Raw genomic sequence first — 13,962 nt, forward strand, 5'->3', positions numbered from 1 at the left:
TTACCTTTGTGTGTGTCTGTGTGTGTGTGTGTGTTCCGCTTCCTCCTTTCTCGCCCAGCTCACACCGGATGCGCCCTGCCCTGCAGGGGTTGACTCTGGAGCACAAAGGAAGGATTCTATTCGCCTTCAGACATGAAGCTACTCGCCAGCGCCGCCCCGCAGCCTGATCTGGGAGGAGTCTCACTCAGAGGACAAAGATCGCAGCTCGACACCAGCCCCCCAGCGCCCGAACCCCAGCCGTACTGGCTGCTTGGTGGTATAGAAAGTCGTCAGCCTGATTTACTTATAATAGTGTTTGTGTTTGTATGTGTGTGTGTGTGTGTGTGTGTGTACATGAGCACAGTGGACTGGTGCCAACAGCTTAAGGTGGAGGTGGTGGGTCTTGTCCTAGATTTCTGAGCGTTTCTGTGTTTACTGTAAGGCACTCGTCAAGGCAGGCCAGACCCCCCAATCTGCAGCCATTAGGTGCGCACACACACACACACACACACACACACACACACACACATAGGTTTGTATTCATATCTTTGTGGGGACCGTCCATTCATTTCTATAGGCATAACTCTAATCCCAGCAATGACACCCTTAACCCCAACCCAGCCCTAACCTGAACCAGAAATAACCAAAGTAAATGCAAGACTTTTCGCATTCGAGTCACTGATTTCTATCAGTCCCTTGTGGGGACTGAAAAAATGACACAATGTTTTATCACATGGCGGGTTGCATTTAGTCCTCATGATGTAATATATACATAACCCTCACACACAAACACACACGCCCAGACACACTCCAAGTAAATATATCATTATCCTTCACAGTACTTCTCTGCTCCCAGGGCTACGCTGTTCCCCCAGCAGCCCCAGAATGTCCCAATGTCAGAAAGCTGGGGTGCCTCCCTGTCCTTTGGCCCCTGCCGCCTGACCAGAGACGGCGGCCCCTGCAGTGGGACCTTGTGACTGTCACGCTCAGAGGCCGCAGCCCTACACAGGACGTGATGTTAGCACAAACACAGATCTCGTTCCTGTGACGAGGCAGAGCTGCGTCTGCTCCAGCCCCCTCTTAGGGCTCTTCAGGGTCCTCGTGTCGCCCTCTAGTCTCCCCTGACAACATGCCACATCCCCGCCAGACCAAACGGTACCCAACCGAACTGAACCCGGCATGCTATCCGGACCTCTGGCCCGGCTACTAGGGGAACCCCCCACCAAAAGGAAGTGACCCCTTGGCCTGAATGACCGTTGACGAGAGGAGACCTAGATGGTAATGAGTCTCGGAGGGCTGTAAAGAGGCTTTTTAACAGCTCTGTATTACCTCCCTGCAGCCAACAAGGCTCTTATCTCATGGAGTCCACTTCCGGGGGTAACCTTGGTAACAGTCCCCCCCAGGTGTAAGTGTTATCACGGGATGGCCTGAGGTGTCTCTCCCCAACCCTGCCTGACCGAAGTAAACATGGCTGTTGCCTGGCGATGAGCGGTGCAGTGCGCAGTGAGGCGGGAGCGGTGCAGTGCGCAGTGAGGCGGGAGCGGGCTGCACCCTGCGCCGATCCCAGGCTCACCGTGCGTAGTTATGCGGTGTGTTGCTAAATGTCTGTAATTATGACTCATTTTGCCTCCAGGCTCTTTAATGATCAAGAAATGTTCCCTTAACCGTTTCTTTGCAGATCATAAGCCGTAGCCAGAGATGATCTTAAATCTGCTCCTTGACTACTGCTCTCATAATTGCTAACACGAGTGGCCAATAGCTGTTTTGCTATTAACCTTTTCACCCTTGTGCTGGTTATCGGGGATGCAGCTTCACGTGACACTGTAACCCTTACCCGAAACGAGAGAGAATTGGTGCATTGCATCATGGGTAGTCCGGGTCCCACAACCACAGAGCACAACAGGGAAACACAAAGAGAGTAACCACGCTTCCCCAGACCTGAGACAGGTGACCGCAGCTCACAATGCACCCAAACCCAGTTGGTCAAGCCGACCACACACTGGGTCTGTGCTTCAGAGTCAGGGTTTTGCTATTGCCAGCACTCATGTGGTTGTCGTGACCGCAGGCAGTGAACCATGGCCAGCAGGGTGGATGGAGGAGGAAGTGTTCGATTTGGGCGGACCGTGCGGTTGCCTGTGGCGTGGAACCCAGCAGAGCCGTGGGCGAGGGTGTTAGCCTCTATTCATCAGCTCCCAGGTGTGTCAGATGGAAAGATCCATGCCTGTGCTCGGAAAAGCACACGGCTAAGCTGCCAGCTAGCCACCCGGTCACGGCAAGGCCTGCAGGCAGTTGCGAGGGGCGGAGCCTCGTCTGCAGCCAATCTGGTGAGGAGCCCTGGGTCAGTTGATCACGGATGATTCGTTCGTCTCAGGTGAGTAGGTGCCTAGGCAGCACAATTTATAAGCCCCGGTCATTTCCTCATTCCACCTGTGTGTGTGTGTGTGTGTGTGTGTGTGTGTGTGTGTGTGTGTGTGTGTGTGTGTCTTACCTGCTGTTTCCCCTCCACTTGCGTAACTTTGCACGATAACATGTTCGCATAGCAGTTTTCCTGCGCGTGGGCGTACTGATGTATCTGCTGATTGGGAGGCCCGGCTCAGCAGTAACTCCCCCCGGAGGGCGGAGACATACCGGAGTCTTCTACATGCTTCAGATCTATGGCGTGCAGATTGAATTTTGTGCAGCAGTGGAGCTCGATAGTGTTCCAGGTGTAAATCCAGCATTGACTGAGGGCACCGATTCTGCCACTGATTGGAGCGGATGGCCGGATAGTGTGTAAGGAGCCAGAAGCTGCTGGTTGGGGTCACGGCACTCAACCAGTAAAATATCCAGTAGAAAATGTAGGCCGCTTTGGAATGAAGTGTGAGAGAAGTGTGCTAAGCTAATGCAAATGTATAAGCCTGGAGCAATTTGGGAGTGACAGCCGCACAAAACGACCTAGCCGATGCTAATGAGCTGGCCAATGAAAGTGGGAGTTCCATCTCTCCCCAGGAGAAAACACACTTGGGTAAGAGGCCTCTGGCTACCTCAGCACAAATTCCGAATACGACTTACCCAACAACACATTTCCCGACCACTCGCCACAAGTCCCGTCAAGTCTCCAGCCTTTTCAGTTATATGGTGATCTGTATTCTCAGTCACATGGTTAGGTTAGGTTAGGATTAGGTTTAGGTTTAGATTCAAGTGGGTTTAGGTTGGGTTAGGTGGGGTTAGGGTGGGGTGGGGTGAGGTGTATTGATCCTAGGGGGAAATTCTTGTACAGCAACAAGCATGCAGATCACAGATGAACATGCAAAGACAATAGACACAGTGCCAACAAGTAAACAAGTAATGACAAATAAAATAATAATGAAAAATATTGACAAGTAAACAAAGTGCAAAAATAAATAGAAAACAGAATTTTATGGAATATTAAGGAAAATAAAACAAATAACAATAATGCAGTGGATGGTATATATGAAATTAAAAAGCATCTATTATAGCAATGATGAGATGCTTCCTGAGGTGTTGTGGTTGGGGGTGGAGGCTCTGCTATCTCAAGGCAGCAGAGCTTCTTAGCTACACCCTGGTGGAACAGGACCATCGTCTTCCTGAATGACCACATGATTCTCTTGGCTGAATCTGTTTCTGGTGATACTGTGGTCCTCATGCATGACCTGGCTGCTACGTCTCTAAGTCTGCAGCCACGGTTCTAGTCGCAGGGGCATTCCCGGCGCTGCAGTGCCTCATGGGAGATGCGAACATGTGCCTTTCTGTCTTCGTGTGTGATTGCTTCACGGCCGTCAAACCGGCCCTCATCACATCTTGTAGGGAATTATCTCCTACACACCAGTCAGGACCTTCCTGCCTGGCCACGTCTGAAATCACTGCCCTTGTTTCACTGCTGACTAATGAGGAAGTGACTTTCCTTTGAACGGGAAAAAAAAAAATCGTCCGCTTATGTGTGTGGGCATGCCAGCTTAAACTCCGTTTGCGTTGAGCTGAGTTCTGGAAGCATGTCAACAGGGGTTGATTAACGTATCTGGGGGCCCCAGGCTGACATGGGTAGGAGAAACGAGAGAGATGGTAAGGCTTGTCAAAGGGGGTGGGAATCGATTCACCATATTTAATAAGCTTGACTGTTGCGTTTTTCCCAAGCTGGAGTGGCCCCTGATGTTTGCTGGGAGCCTAAGCCACAGCTTCTGCATTTATCTCTGTCAGTGAAGCCTCACTTATCGCATCTGCTGGGATGTTTTGAGATTTCGGCTTCAGCCATTCAGTGATTGGTGGAAGAATCCAGGAACTGATATGTATTGTGGGTCTCAAACGCTTGGCTTGAAGGGAGCCACATGCAGCCGGTTGCTGGCTTTCTGGAAAGCGCTTTGACGGTTGCCCCATTTCCCATAACCCTTCACTCCTGCACGTGTTGATCAGTGTCTTTGTGTTTTGCTGCCACACTTCCGGTTTTCCCGGCCTTTGGTGCGGCTCAGCTTTGTCTGGAAGCAGCCGCATGTCCCACAAAGCGGCACGTGCAGAGGAAGCTGCTTCATGTGGCGTATGGGGGGTGCAGCAGGGGGGCGGTTTGTCTGAGAGTCGCCTTCCTGCCTGGGGTCTGACAGCACCTCTCGCCGTGCCTTTCGGACCCCCCCACATCCCCCCCCACCTGTCTTTAATTTTGTAGACTGCTGTTGGGAGGGGGCACTTGTACTGTTCACTTGCTCACAGACACTTTCAGATGAAATGAGACAGATTACCAGGACACATTGCATGAGCAGTCTTGCGTGTCTACAGCTTTTACTGTCTTTGTGAGGACAAATTTGAAGGAAAGCGTCCAAAACAACTTGTAACTCCTGAAAATCAGGCTCTCGGTCTTTCCTCACAAAGCACCTTTAGGTGAGCTGGCAGTGTAATCTCCTGTACGTGCATGCATGTGTGTGTGTGTGTGTGTGTGTCCCTGCATTCCTCCACTCCTATTGGCATTCCCCCTTTCCTTCCGGCATTCCCCCTCTCCTCCTGACATTTCCCCCTCTCCTCCTGAATTTCCCCCTCTCCTCCTGGCATTTCCCCCTCTCCTCCTGACATTTCCCCCTCTCCTCCTGACATTTCCTCCTCTCCTCCTGAATTTCCCCCTCTCCTCCTGACATTTCCCCCTCTCCTCCTGGCATTTCCCCCTCTCCTCCTGAATTTCCCCCTCTCCTCCTGACATTTCCCCCTCTCCTCCTGACATTTCCCCCTCTCCTCCTGGCATTCCCCTCTCCTCCTGGCATTCCCCTCTCCTCCTGGCATTTCCCCCTCTCCTCCTGACATTTCCCCCTCTCCTCCTGACATTTCCCCCTCTCCTCCTGGCATTCCCCTCTCCTCCTGGCATTCCCCCCTCTCCTCCTGACATTTCCCCCTCACCTCCTGACATTTCCTCCTCTCCTCCTGAATTTCCCCCTCTCCTCCTGACATTTCCCCCTCTCCTCCTGGCATTCCCCTCTCCTCCTGGCATTCCCCTCTCCTCCTGACATTTCCCCCTCTCCTCCTGGCATTCCCCTCTCCTCCTGACATTTCCCCCTCTTCTCCATGAATTTCCCCCTCTCCTCCTGGCATTCCCCTCTCCTCCTGGCATTTCCCCCTCTCCTCCTGGCATTCCCCTCTCCTCCTGACATTTCCCCCTCTCCTCCATGAATTTCCCCCTCTCCTCCTGGCATTCCCCTCTCCTCCTGGCATTCCCCCCTCCTTTCGACATTCCCCTTCTGCAGCCATGGAGGACACGGGTTAGTGCTGTGGCCAGCTGGACCCTGGCTTAGAAACCAAGATGACAAAGAAAACAGCCAGTTGGATTTAATATTTGAGTTTAAATACAGCTGCAGTGGGGAAACCCCCCCCCACCATAACTGACTAAAATACACACCACCCAGCTCCCGCTCTCCCCCCACCAGGATGGCACCCCCATTAACGGGACCCTTCGCGATGTTGAGGGCTTTACAGGCTGAGAGCTGTCTACCACAACGCCCTCCAGGTGGACCCCAAAGGGTCACCCCAAAAATGGGGTGGGGGGGGGGGTCGTTCAAGGGCTGAGCTACTGCCGGCTCATGTTTTATAGGGTGTCGGCTTCCACAAAAGAGTGCAAGCTAAGATATAATCACTTTCGCCCCATTTTTATGAGAAACCCCACACCGTAGCTCACCCTTCATGGCTGCTGAGAAAAGGGGGCATGCATGCCCTCAGCATCATTCTGGGGTTTTCAGTACCCCCCCCCCCCCCCCAGGCTGGCAGTGGTCCAGTCTGCCCCCTTGTCTGTCCCCGTACCTCTGCCGCTGATTTACAACCCACTGTAAACACTTTAACATCCTTAATTGAGGATCCATAACAAATGCTGCATTGCGTCCCATTTAACGGGGGAGGCGGGGGGTCTTTAAAGGCTCGCTGCTGTCCAGATGGTACCGGGGGTGGAGTGGTGGGGGGGGCGGGCGTAATGGGCTTTGTTTCATCTCTTGCTGGAATTTCTGAGGGTTAAGTGGGGGCTTAATTCATTCCACATGTTTTTTCTTTTTGGCATTTGCAGACGCCCTCTTCAGCAATCAGACGCCGTCTTCAGCAATCAGACGCCCTCTTCAGCAATCAGATGTCGTCTTCAGCAATCAGATACTCTCTTCAGCAATCAGACGCCGTCTTCAGCAATCAGACGCCGTCTTCAGCAATCAGACGCCGTCTTCAGCAATCAGACGCCGTCTTCAGCAATCAGACGCCCTCTTCAGCAATCAGACGCCCTCTTCAGCAATCAGACGCCCTCTTCAGCAATCAGACGCCCTCTTCAGCAATCAGACGCCGTCTTCAGCAATCAGACGCCCTCTTCAGCAATCAGACGCCCTCTTCAGCAATCAGACGCCCTCTTCAGCAATCAGACGCCCTCTTCAGCAATCAGACGCCCTCTTCAGCAATCAGACGCTCTCTTCAGCAATCAGACGCCCTCTTCAGCAATCAGACGCCCTCTTCAGCAATCAGACACCCTCTTCAGCAATCAGATGCCGTCTTCAGCAATCAGATACTCTCTTCAGCAATCAGACGCCCTCTTCAGCAATCAGACGCCGTCTTCAGCAATCAGACACCCTCTTCAGAAATCAGACCCCATCTTCAGCAGACGCCCTCTTCAGCAATCAGATGCTGTCTTCAGCAATCAGATCCCCTCCTCAGCAATGAGACACCCTCTTCAGAAATCAGACGCCATCTTCAGCAGATGCCCTCTTCAGTGAACAGACAGATCCACCTCACGTCCCCTTCAGCAATTGGTATTCCCAAGTGTGTGCATGTTGCTGTGGGAATGTACCTATTGGCCAGATTTCCATCTCCTGTCTGTGCCTGAGGAATCTCCTTCATGCCAGGCAGGTCCAGCATGCAGAAGGTGCCAGAAGGAAAGAAATCCGGATGGGAGTGTGTCGGTGCTGCCCAGTCGAGGCCAAGAATGCCAGTCTACTGACCTTTGACCTCTGAGCAGGAAGCTGGGTTTAGTGTAGAGATATGGGGGGAATTGTGCTCCTTCCGAGCTGGGATACAAACCCACCCCCCCCTCCCTGCCCCCCCAAGTACTCCATTCTCACTTGACACAGCTAGGTACAACACACAGACAGAAAACTAAATCGAAAGCTCTGTCTGGATATTATGGGATATGAGGACGGTTCTGCCCAAATGCACCTCCCAAGAATCTGGGAGCGTCCTCTTATTCCAAAAATCTGTGCCCACATGTGGGTTCGAGGATTACACTCTACTGTGTGGATTTTAGGCACAGGAGGCTTGCTCCATCATCATGGCCGCCAGTGTTGGCTCGCGATGCGTGAGGCTGGGCATGTCCCTCTTGGGTGGGAGCTGTTGTTCCCCCCCCATCACAAAGCGCGGGGCGCGGCCACTCCTCTGGGCCAGCAAAGCAAGGCAGGTCTAAACATGAGCGCACTTCTCCAATAGCAGCCCCCACTGACTCAGCACCCCAAACCCGTGCAGCTCTGACAGAGTTGCGACGACTCACCTGAGTCATGTGTCATGTCCGTGTCTCGCCCCTGTGTGCCCCACCTCAACAGGAGGGGGGGCTACATATTGTGGTCACTACTCGCAAACATGCAACATTGAGCTTGTGCTGCTGGTGTTCCGGTTCAGCGTCTCATTCTGGACTTGCTGGGGTCGAAACCCCAACACATTCTGCCCATTTTATACCTCCTCCTACTGTGTTTCCATCTGTGGTCACCCAAAAAATGCCAGGAGATCCTTCTGTCCACACTGAGCCACGACCCATCATGCCGGCCCCTGCTGGACGTGATGAAGCTGATTCCTGTGGATGCCTGGCCATTGAGGCTCAGCTGTAATGTGGCAGATCACAGCCATAGCCGACATTAAGTGACTTCCTCATGTGAGCCATTCCCTGCTTTGTTCTGAGTTCACACAGCTCTTCCGTTCAGTCCCGCTGCCTGATAAGAGCTGCCTGTCCTGGGGTTGAACGAGGGAGGGGGTCCCTATACCTGCCTCCCCGCAGACCACCAGCAAGAGCACGGGAAGCAGACCTCACATTTCTTGAGCTTGACAGCTCCGTTTTAAGCAGGCTTTTCCTTTTTTCCTTGTCATTTATCACTTTTATTTTTTTTATCCTGTTATGTTATTTCCAGATGCACTGGTGTGGTTTTTAAGTGGGGGGGGTTCATATGGGGGTGTCTCTCTTGCACCCTTAGATAATAAAGGAGAGATGAAACACCCAGGATGGCTGCCTCCCGACATGTGCTTTCAGCTGGGGGGGGGAGACTGGTGGTTCACAAAGGACCATAAAAATACCGTTTCACAGTCTTCCTGGCACCAGAGAGCTTAACTGTAAAGCTCGGTCAAGCACATTTACGCACATAGATGACAGACACAGGGCGAACGGCGACCCCACCCTGTCCTCATATGTCCCCCCCCACACACACACACAGACACGCACGCACACACACGGGTTTGTAATTATATCTTTGTGGGGACTCTCTATTCATTTCTTATCGCCTAACCGGCACTAACCGTAACCATAAGTAACCAAATGAAACACGAGACTTTTGGCATTTTTACTTTTTTGATTGTATTCACAGGTCTTTGTGAGGGCCTGGAAAATGGTCCTCACGATGTTCAAAAAAAAACATCATTGTGGGGACATTGTGGTCTAATCCACACACACACGGCACAGCTAATGGCACCAGCGTTCCTGTACCGCTTCCCCAGCAGATCCGAAGCAGGCGCAGTGATTATGGTGAGTTTTCCCGCCTCTCATATCATGACACGCTCCACTGGCCAGTGACTGTTTTTGATTTCTCTTTCATTTTCAACTTGAGACAAAACCTAGCGGGGTTTTTTTGGATAACTAGTTCCTTAAGAACTAACCCCGAGCCCCGCCTGGAATTTACTGCCGAGAACAGAAGATGGGGGCATGTGTGTGAGATCAGTGTGATTTAAAGGGGGCTGGAGCTCAGCAGTTTGCTGGTGACAGAAGATAAAACACAGTGATGGGGAGCGGGGGGAGCGTGAGCTGCCAGTCAGGGCTTTTGCTTGATGTCTGCAGTCAAAGTTCCTGGGCCTCTTGCTGTGGGACATCAGAAGCCATGATCCTCATAGCCACAAACATCTGGAACAAGAGGCTGCAGCTTCACTCCAGGCTTCCTGTCGTGGAGGAACTGGCTGGCGGTCGGTGCCAATCTTCAGAATTTGATGTATGCTGGCATGGCGATGATGATGATGATGAAGATGGTGATTGTTGGTTTGAATCCCATCTCCTGGAATAATCATGTCTCTGTCGGACCCTTGAGCAAGGCCTTTAACCCGCTAAAACGTACCAGAGGTGCCCAGTAAATGGCTGACACTGAGCTTAGACCTCAAGCTTTCTCTCATAATAGACATAAGGTGCGTATGTCTTAGAGGAGAGCAAGACGGGATATGCAGAAAACAAAAGAATTCCGGTGTAATCGTGCAAACGGCAAATAAAAACGTCACTTCATTTCATCAGCCAGAGTGCAGACCAGGACAAATCTCCAGACGGCCGCCAGCAGGAACCTGCTGCCTGCTGATTTACCCATTTTCTTGCGTGATTCTCCACCGGTGCAGATCTGATCTGCAGGCCCCCCAGCATTCTGCTGGCTCCTCGCACACGTACAGATCTTAGGTGTTCCCGTCCAGACACGCCCGGAGCTGACCGCACCCACACCGTTTGTGACGAGGAGTGCATCCGAGGCTTGGAAAGTGGATCCGGAAGTCTGGGGGGGCAGCCTTTGAATCTCTGTGAGGGAACGAAAAATGTCGGGTCAATATGAGCAGGTCGCAGAAAAGCTACTTTTCAGAAAAGAGTCGAGATGTTAGTAAACAAGAAGGAGGAAATACGGAGGGTTTTAAGATGCACGTATTTGGGTAATAATGCCTTTTGTGGTTGATATCATGGAGCACCTCATCCCACTGGCTATCTGTGATCGATTCTCCCTAGAAACATACCTTCTTCTAGAGCCAGGGGACACCAGACTCTCCATCCTGCAAGCCACAGCCTTCAGTCCATCATGGCCTGGACTGAGCTAGCCTCCAAGCGGGTGTATCAGACCCAGAGCAGCTGGGATTCCAGATTCTGTCAAAACTTCAGTTCACAGCGATCCAACTGCAGCAAAGGAGCGTGATTAAGGCTGCGGCCGGACAAAGACGCCCTTCCACCCCCGTCTCCTTAGGGCGTGTGGCTCGGTCTTCATACTTCACATGTGAGTCAGAGGAACATGCCAATACGGCCTCTTAGTGGGGAGAGGGAATTAGGCTGGCCTCCTGGAGCCCCTTGAATTACCTTTGCAGTAGAACGTTTCATTGAAGGATAATGAATTCCATTATCTCAGGAATGCACAGAATCCAAGAGTGGACTCTTTCTTCTTTGAGGGAGGGGTGCTGTAGGAATCGCCGGTTGGGTGTCTGTCGTCAGTGCCCCCCATCGTCCCTTACCGTGGCTGCTGTCTACATTTCATAACACACAACCTGGTGAAACACACACCTGGACTTTCTACTGGGGTGGGGGGGGTGTCATACATGCAATGCATTCTGGGATTACATTTTTCAGTCTGCACTCCTGTGACTCTGAGCCGATCCGTCTGTTTTTTCTTCTGGATTTCATACCCCCCCGCCCCCAGCACAAACGCCCCATTCTTTGCCCACCCACAGGATCTGGAACTCAAAGATGGGAAAGTGAGGTGAATTAAGGCAGACTTTAATGTTAACGTCGAGTTTAACGTTATCGAAGGTGTCTGTCACCAAGTAACACCTCATAACACCTCAAAAACACCAAAAACACCAGTAACACCAGTAACAGAGATGAAAACAACATTTCAAATGGCCTGTAGCGAGATCCAAACAGCTTTATGGGTTTTCCAGCAGAATGCCAGAACTTCATTGTTGTTGCTAATGGACTTGGTGCTCTGTTGCAGTCCTCTGTTATGGCCAGCTCTAATTGAATCCAATCCCCCCCCCCCCCCCCCGGGATCATGGTGTGGGAGGGATCTTTTGGGACCATTTTGCATTCTCCTCAAGTATTCATTCAGTAACTGTGATGCTGATTTTATTACACACAAACTCCACACACCGAGTAGAAGTGGGATTCGAACCATTAGGGAGTGATTGTCTCAGGACTGACCCAGATTTCATTTCCGTGCCCCTGGGCTGTTCCTCAGACCTGAACAATACATTTTTAGAAGCGATTGCTATCGAGAGAACACTTTGGTCCCTGATCAGAGATGAACTATTCATTAATCATTGATTCTCTCTGTCTGAAGGCTGCCTTGCTGGCCATTCCCTCCTTTATTTACTCAAACGACAGGCAGCGATGGGAGAGGTGTGTTTAACAAGCGTTCGCCAAAACATGAACAGCGAGTTTCTTCCAGGGAAGGGTGAGGAATTACTGAGAGGCTCCTTGAGACACTAGCAGGGTTCCCTCCCCACCATACACTCCTTTTTTGTGGGAAATGAGGACATCGCAGAGAGCCAGGTTAGCGTCCTGTGGATCATACGGTCCTGTGGCTCATACGGTCCTGTGGCTCATACGGTCGTGTGGATCATACGGTCCTGTGGCTCATACGGTCCTGTGGATCATACGGTCCTGTGGCTCATACGGTCCTGTGGCTCATACGGTCGTGTGGATCATACGGTCCTGTGGCTCATACGGTCCTGTGGATCATACGGTCCTGTGGCTCATACGGTCCTGTGGCTCATACGGTCCTGTGGCTCATACGGTCGTGTGGATCATACGGTCCTGTGGATCATACGGTCCTGTGGATCATACGGTCGTGTTGATCATACGGTCGTGTGGATCATACGGTCCTGTGGATCATACGGTCCTGTGGATCATACGGTCGTGTGGATCATACGGTCGTGTTGATCATACGGTCCTGTGGCTCATACGGTCCTGTGGCTCATACGGTCCTGTGGCTCATACGGTCGTGTGGATCATACGGTCCTGTGGCTCATACGGTCCTGTGGATCATACGGTCGTGTGGATCATACGGTCGTGTGGATCATACGGTCGTGTGGATCATACGGTCGTGTGGATCATACGGTCCTGTGGATCATACAGTCGTGTTGATCATACAGTCGTGTGGATCATACGGTCGTGTTGATCATACGGTCGTGTGGATCATACGGTCCTGTGGATCATACGGTCATGTTGATCATACGGTCCTGTGGATCATACGGTCGTGTGGATCATACGGTCGTGTTGATCATACAGTCATGTGGATCATACGGTCGTGTGGATCATACGGTCCTGTGGATCATACGGTCCTGTGGATCATACGGTCGTGTGGATCATACGGTCGTGTTGATCATACGGTCCTGTGGATCATACGGTCATGTTGATCATACGGTCCTGTGGATCATACGGTCCTGTGGATCATACGGTCGTGTGGATCATACGGTCGTGTGGATCATACGGTCGTGTTGATCATACAGTCATGTGGATCATACGGTCGTGTGGATCATACGGTCCTGTGGATCATATGGTCATGTTGATCATACGGTCCTGTGGATCATACGGTCGTGTGGATCATACGGTCGTGTTGATCATACGGTCATGTGGATTATACGGTCCTGTGGATCATACGGTCGTGTGGATCATACGGTCGTGTGGATCATACGGTCCTGTGGATCATACGGTCGTGTTGATCATACGGTCGTGTTGATCATACGGTCGAGTTGATTAGGTTTATACTGCACAGGATTGCAAGAAGGGAACAATGAAACAGACAATCAAGACAAAAACTATAAAATCAATAGAACAAAAGTGAAATAGAGGCAGGAATATACATACAATTGTGCAAATAATAGCTATAGATGTGAGTGATATAACAAGCAGCTTTGCAGAGGAGGCAGACAGTGTAGTTTTGATAAGCTTACAGTTAGATGCTCTGCTTTTAGAGCAGCAGGTCCTGCCTCGTCCTCCATCATCAGACACGCGGCCGCGATGTCTCCGGGCGACACCGGCTCCAGGAAGAGCGGGGCCTTGGGCACGGTCATCGACGCGGGCTGCTGGGCACTTCCATGGCGCGCTAATCTTCTTACCAGCTCTGGCGCTGTCACCATGTGGCAGAGAGGGGATGTCCAGCATGTCACCAGCGTGTGGGGAGGTCTGGACCGCTGTCTGGTGGCCTGTCATCACCAGCGCGCGTCGTGATAAGAAGCAGATAGTGACCACCCAGTCCCACCCAGCTTCAGAGGGCCGCCTGGCACCGGGGCCGTGCGAGTCAGGCCTGCTTCTGTCTGCTCCTCTCGTCAGACTTTTCACGAAGAGCCAGTGACTTTCTGTCCTCTGTTTTGGTGAAGCCCTTCAATGTGGGGGCACCACTGATTAGCGGCAGAACTGTCTGTTATGACTCACATGTCTGTCATAGAGGGGCTGCGGTACACGGCACAGGAAGTGACATCATACCATGGGTGAAGAGGAACAATCTGGAACAAACTCCCACTAATCAAGAGCAAACCTGTTTTATTTTTTTCCAGTCCTGA

The 13,962-nt window shown here is 51.7% G+C and overlaps 1 long non-coding RNA gene across 1 annotated transcript; it reads left to right on the forward strand.

The window, feature by feature from the left end:
• The first annotated feature begins 1,746 nt into the window (after positions 1 to 1,746).
• On the forward strand, positions 1,747 to 10,199 carry LOC125707984 (uncharacterized). The gene is made up of 3 exons (XR_007382400.1): positions 1,747 to 2,350; positions 6,506 to 9,199; positions 9,509 to 10,199. It is a non-coding gene; the product is annotated as an uncharacterized LOC125707984 (long non-coding RNA).
• Positions 10,200 to 13,962: the final 3,763 nt, after the last annotated feature.

This window comes from Brienomyrus brachyistius, chromosome 14 (genome assembly GCF_023856365.1).
Source record: "Brienomyrus brachyistius isolate T26 chromosome 14, BBRACH_0.4, whole genome shotgun sequence".
NCBI classification, from domain to species: domain Eukaryota; kingdom Metazoa; phylum Chordata; class Actinopteri; order Osteoglossiformes; family Mormyridae; genus Brienomyrus; species Brienomyrus brachyistius.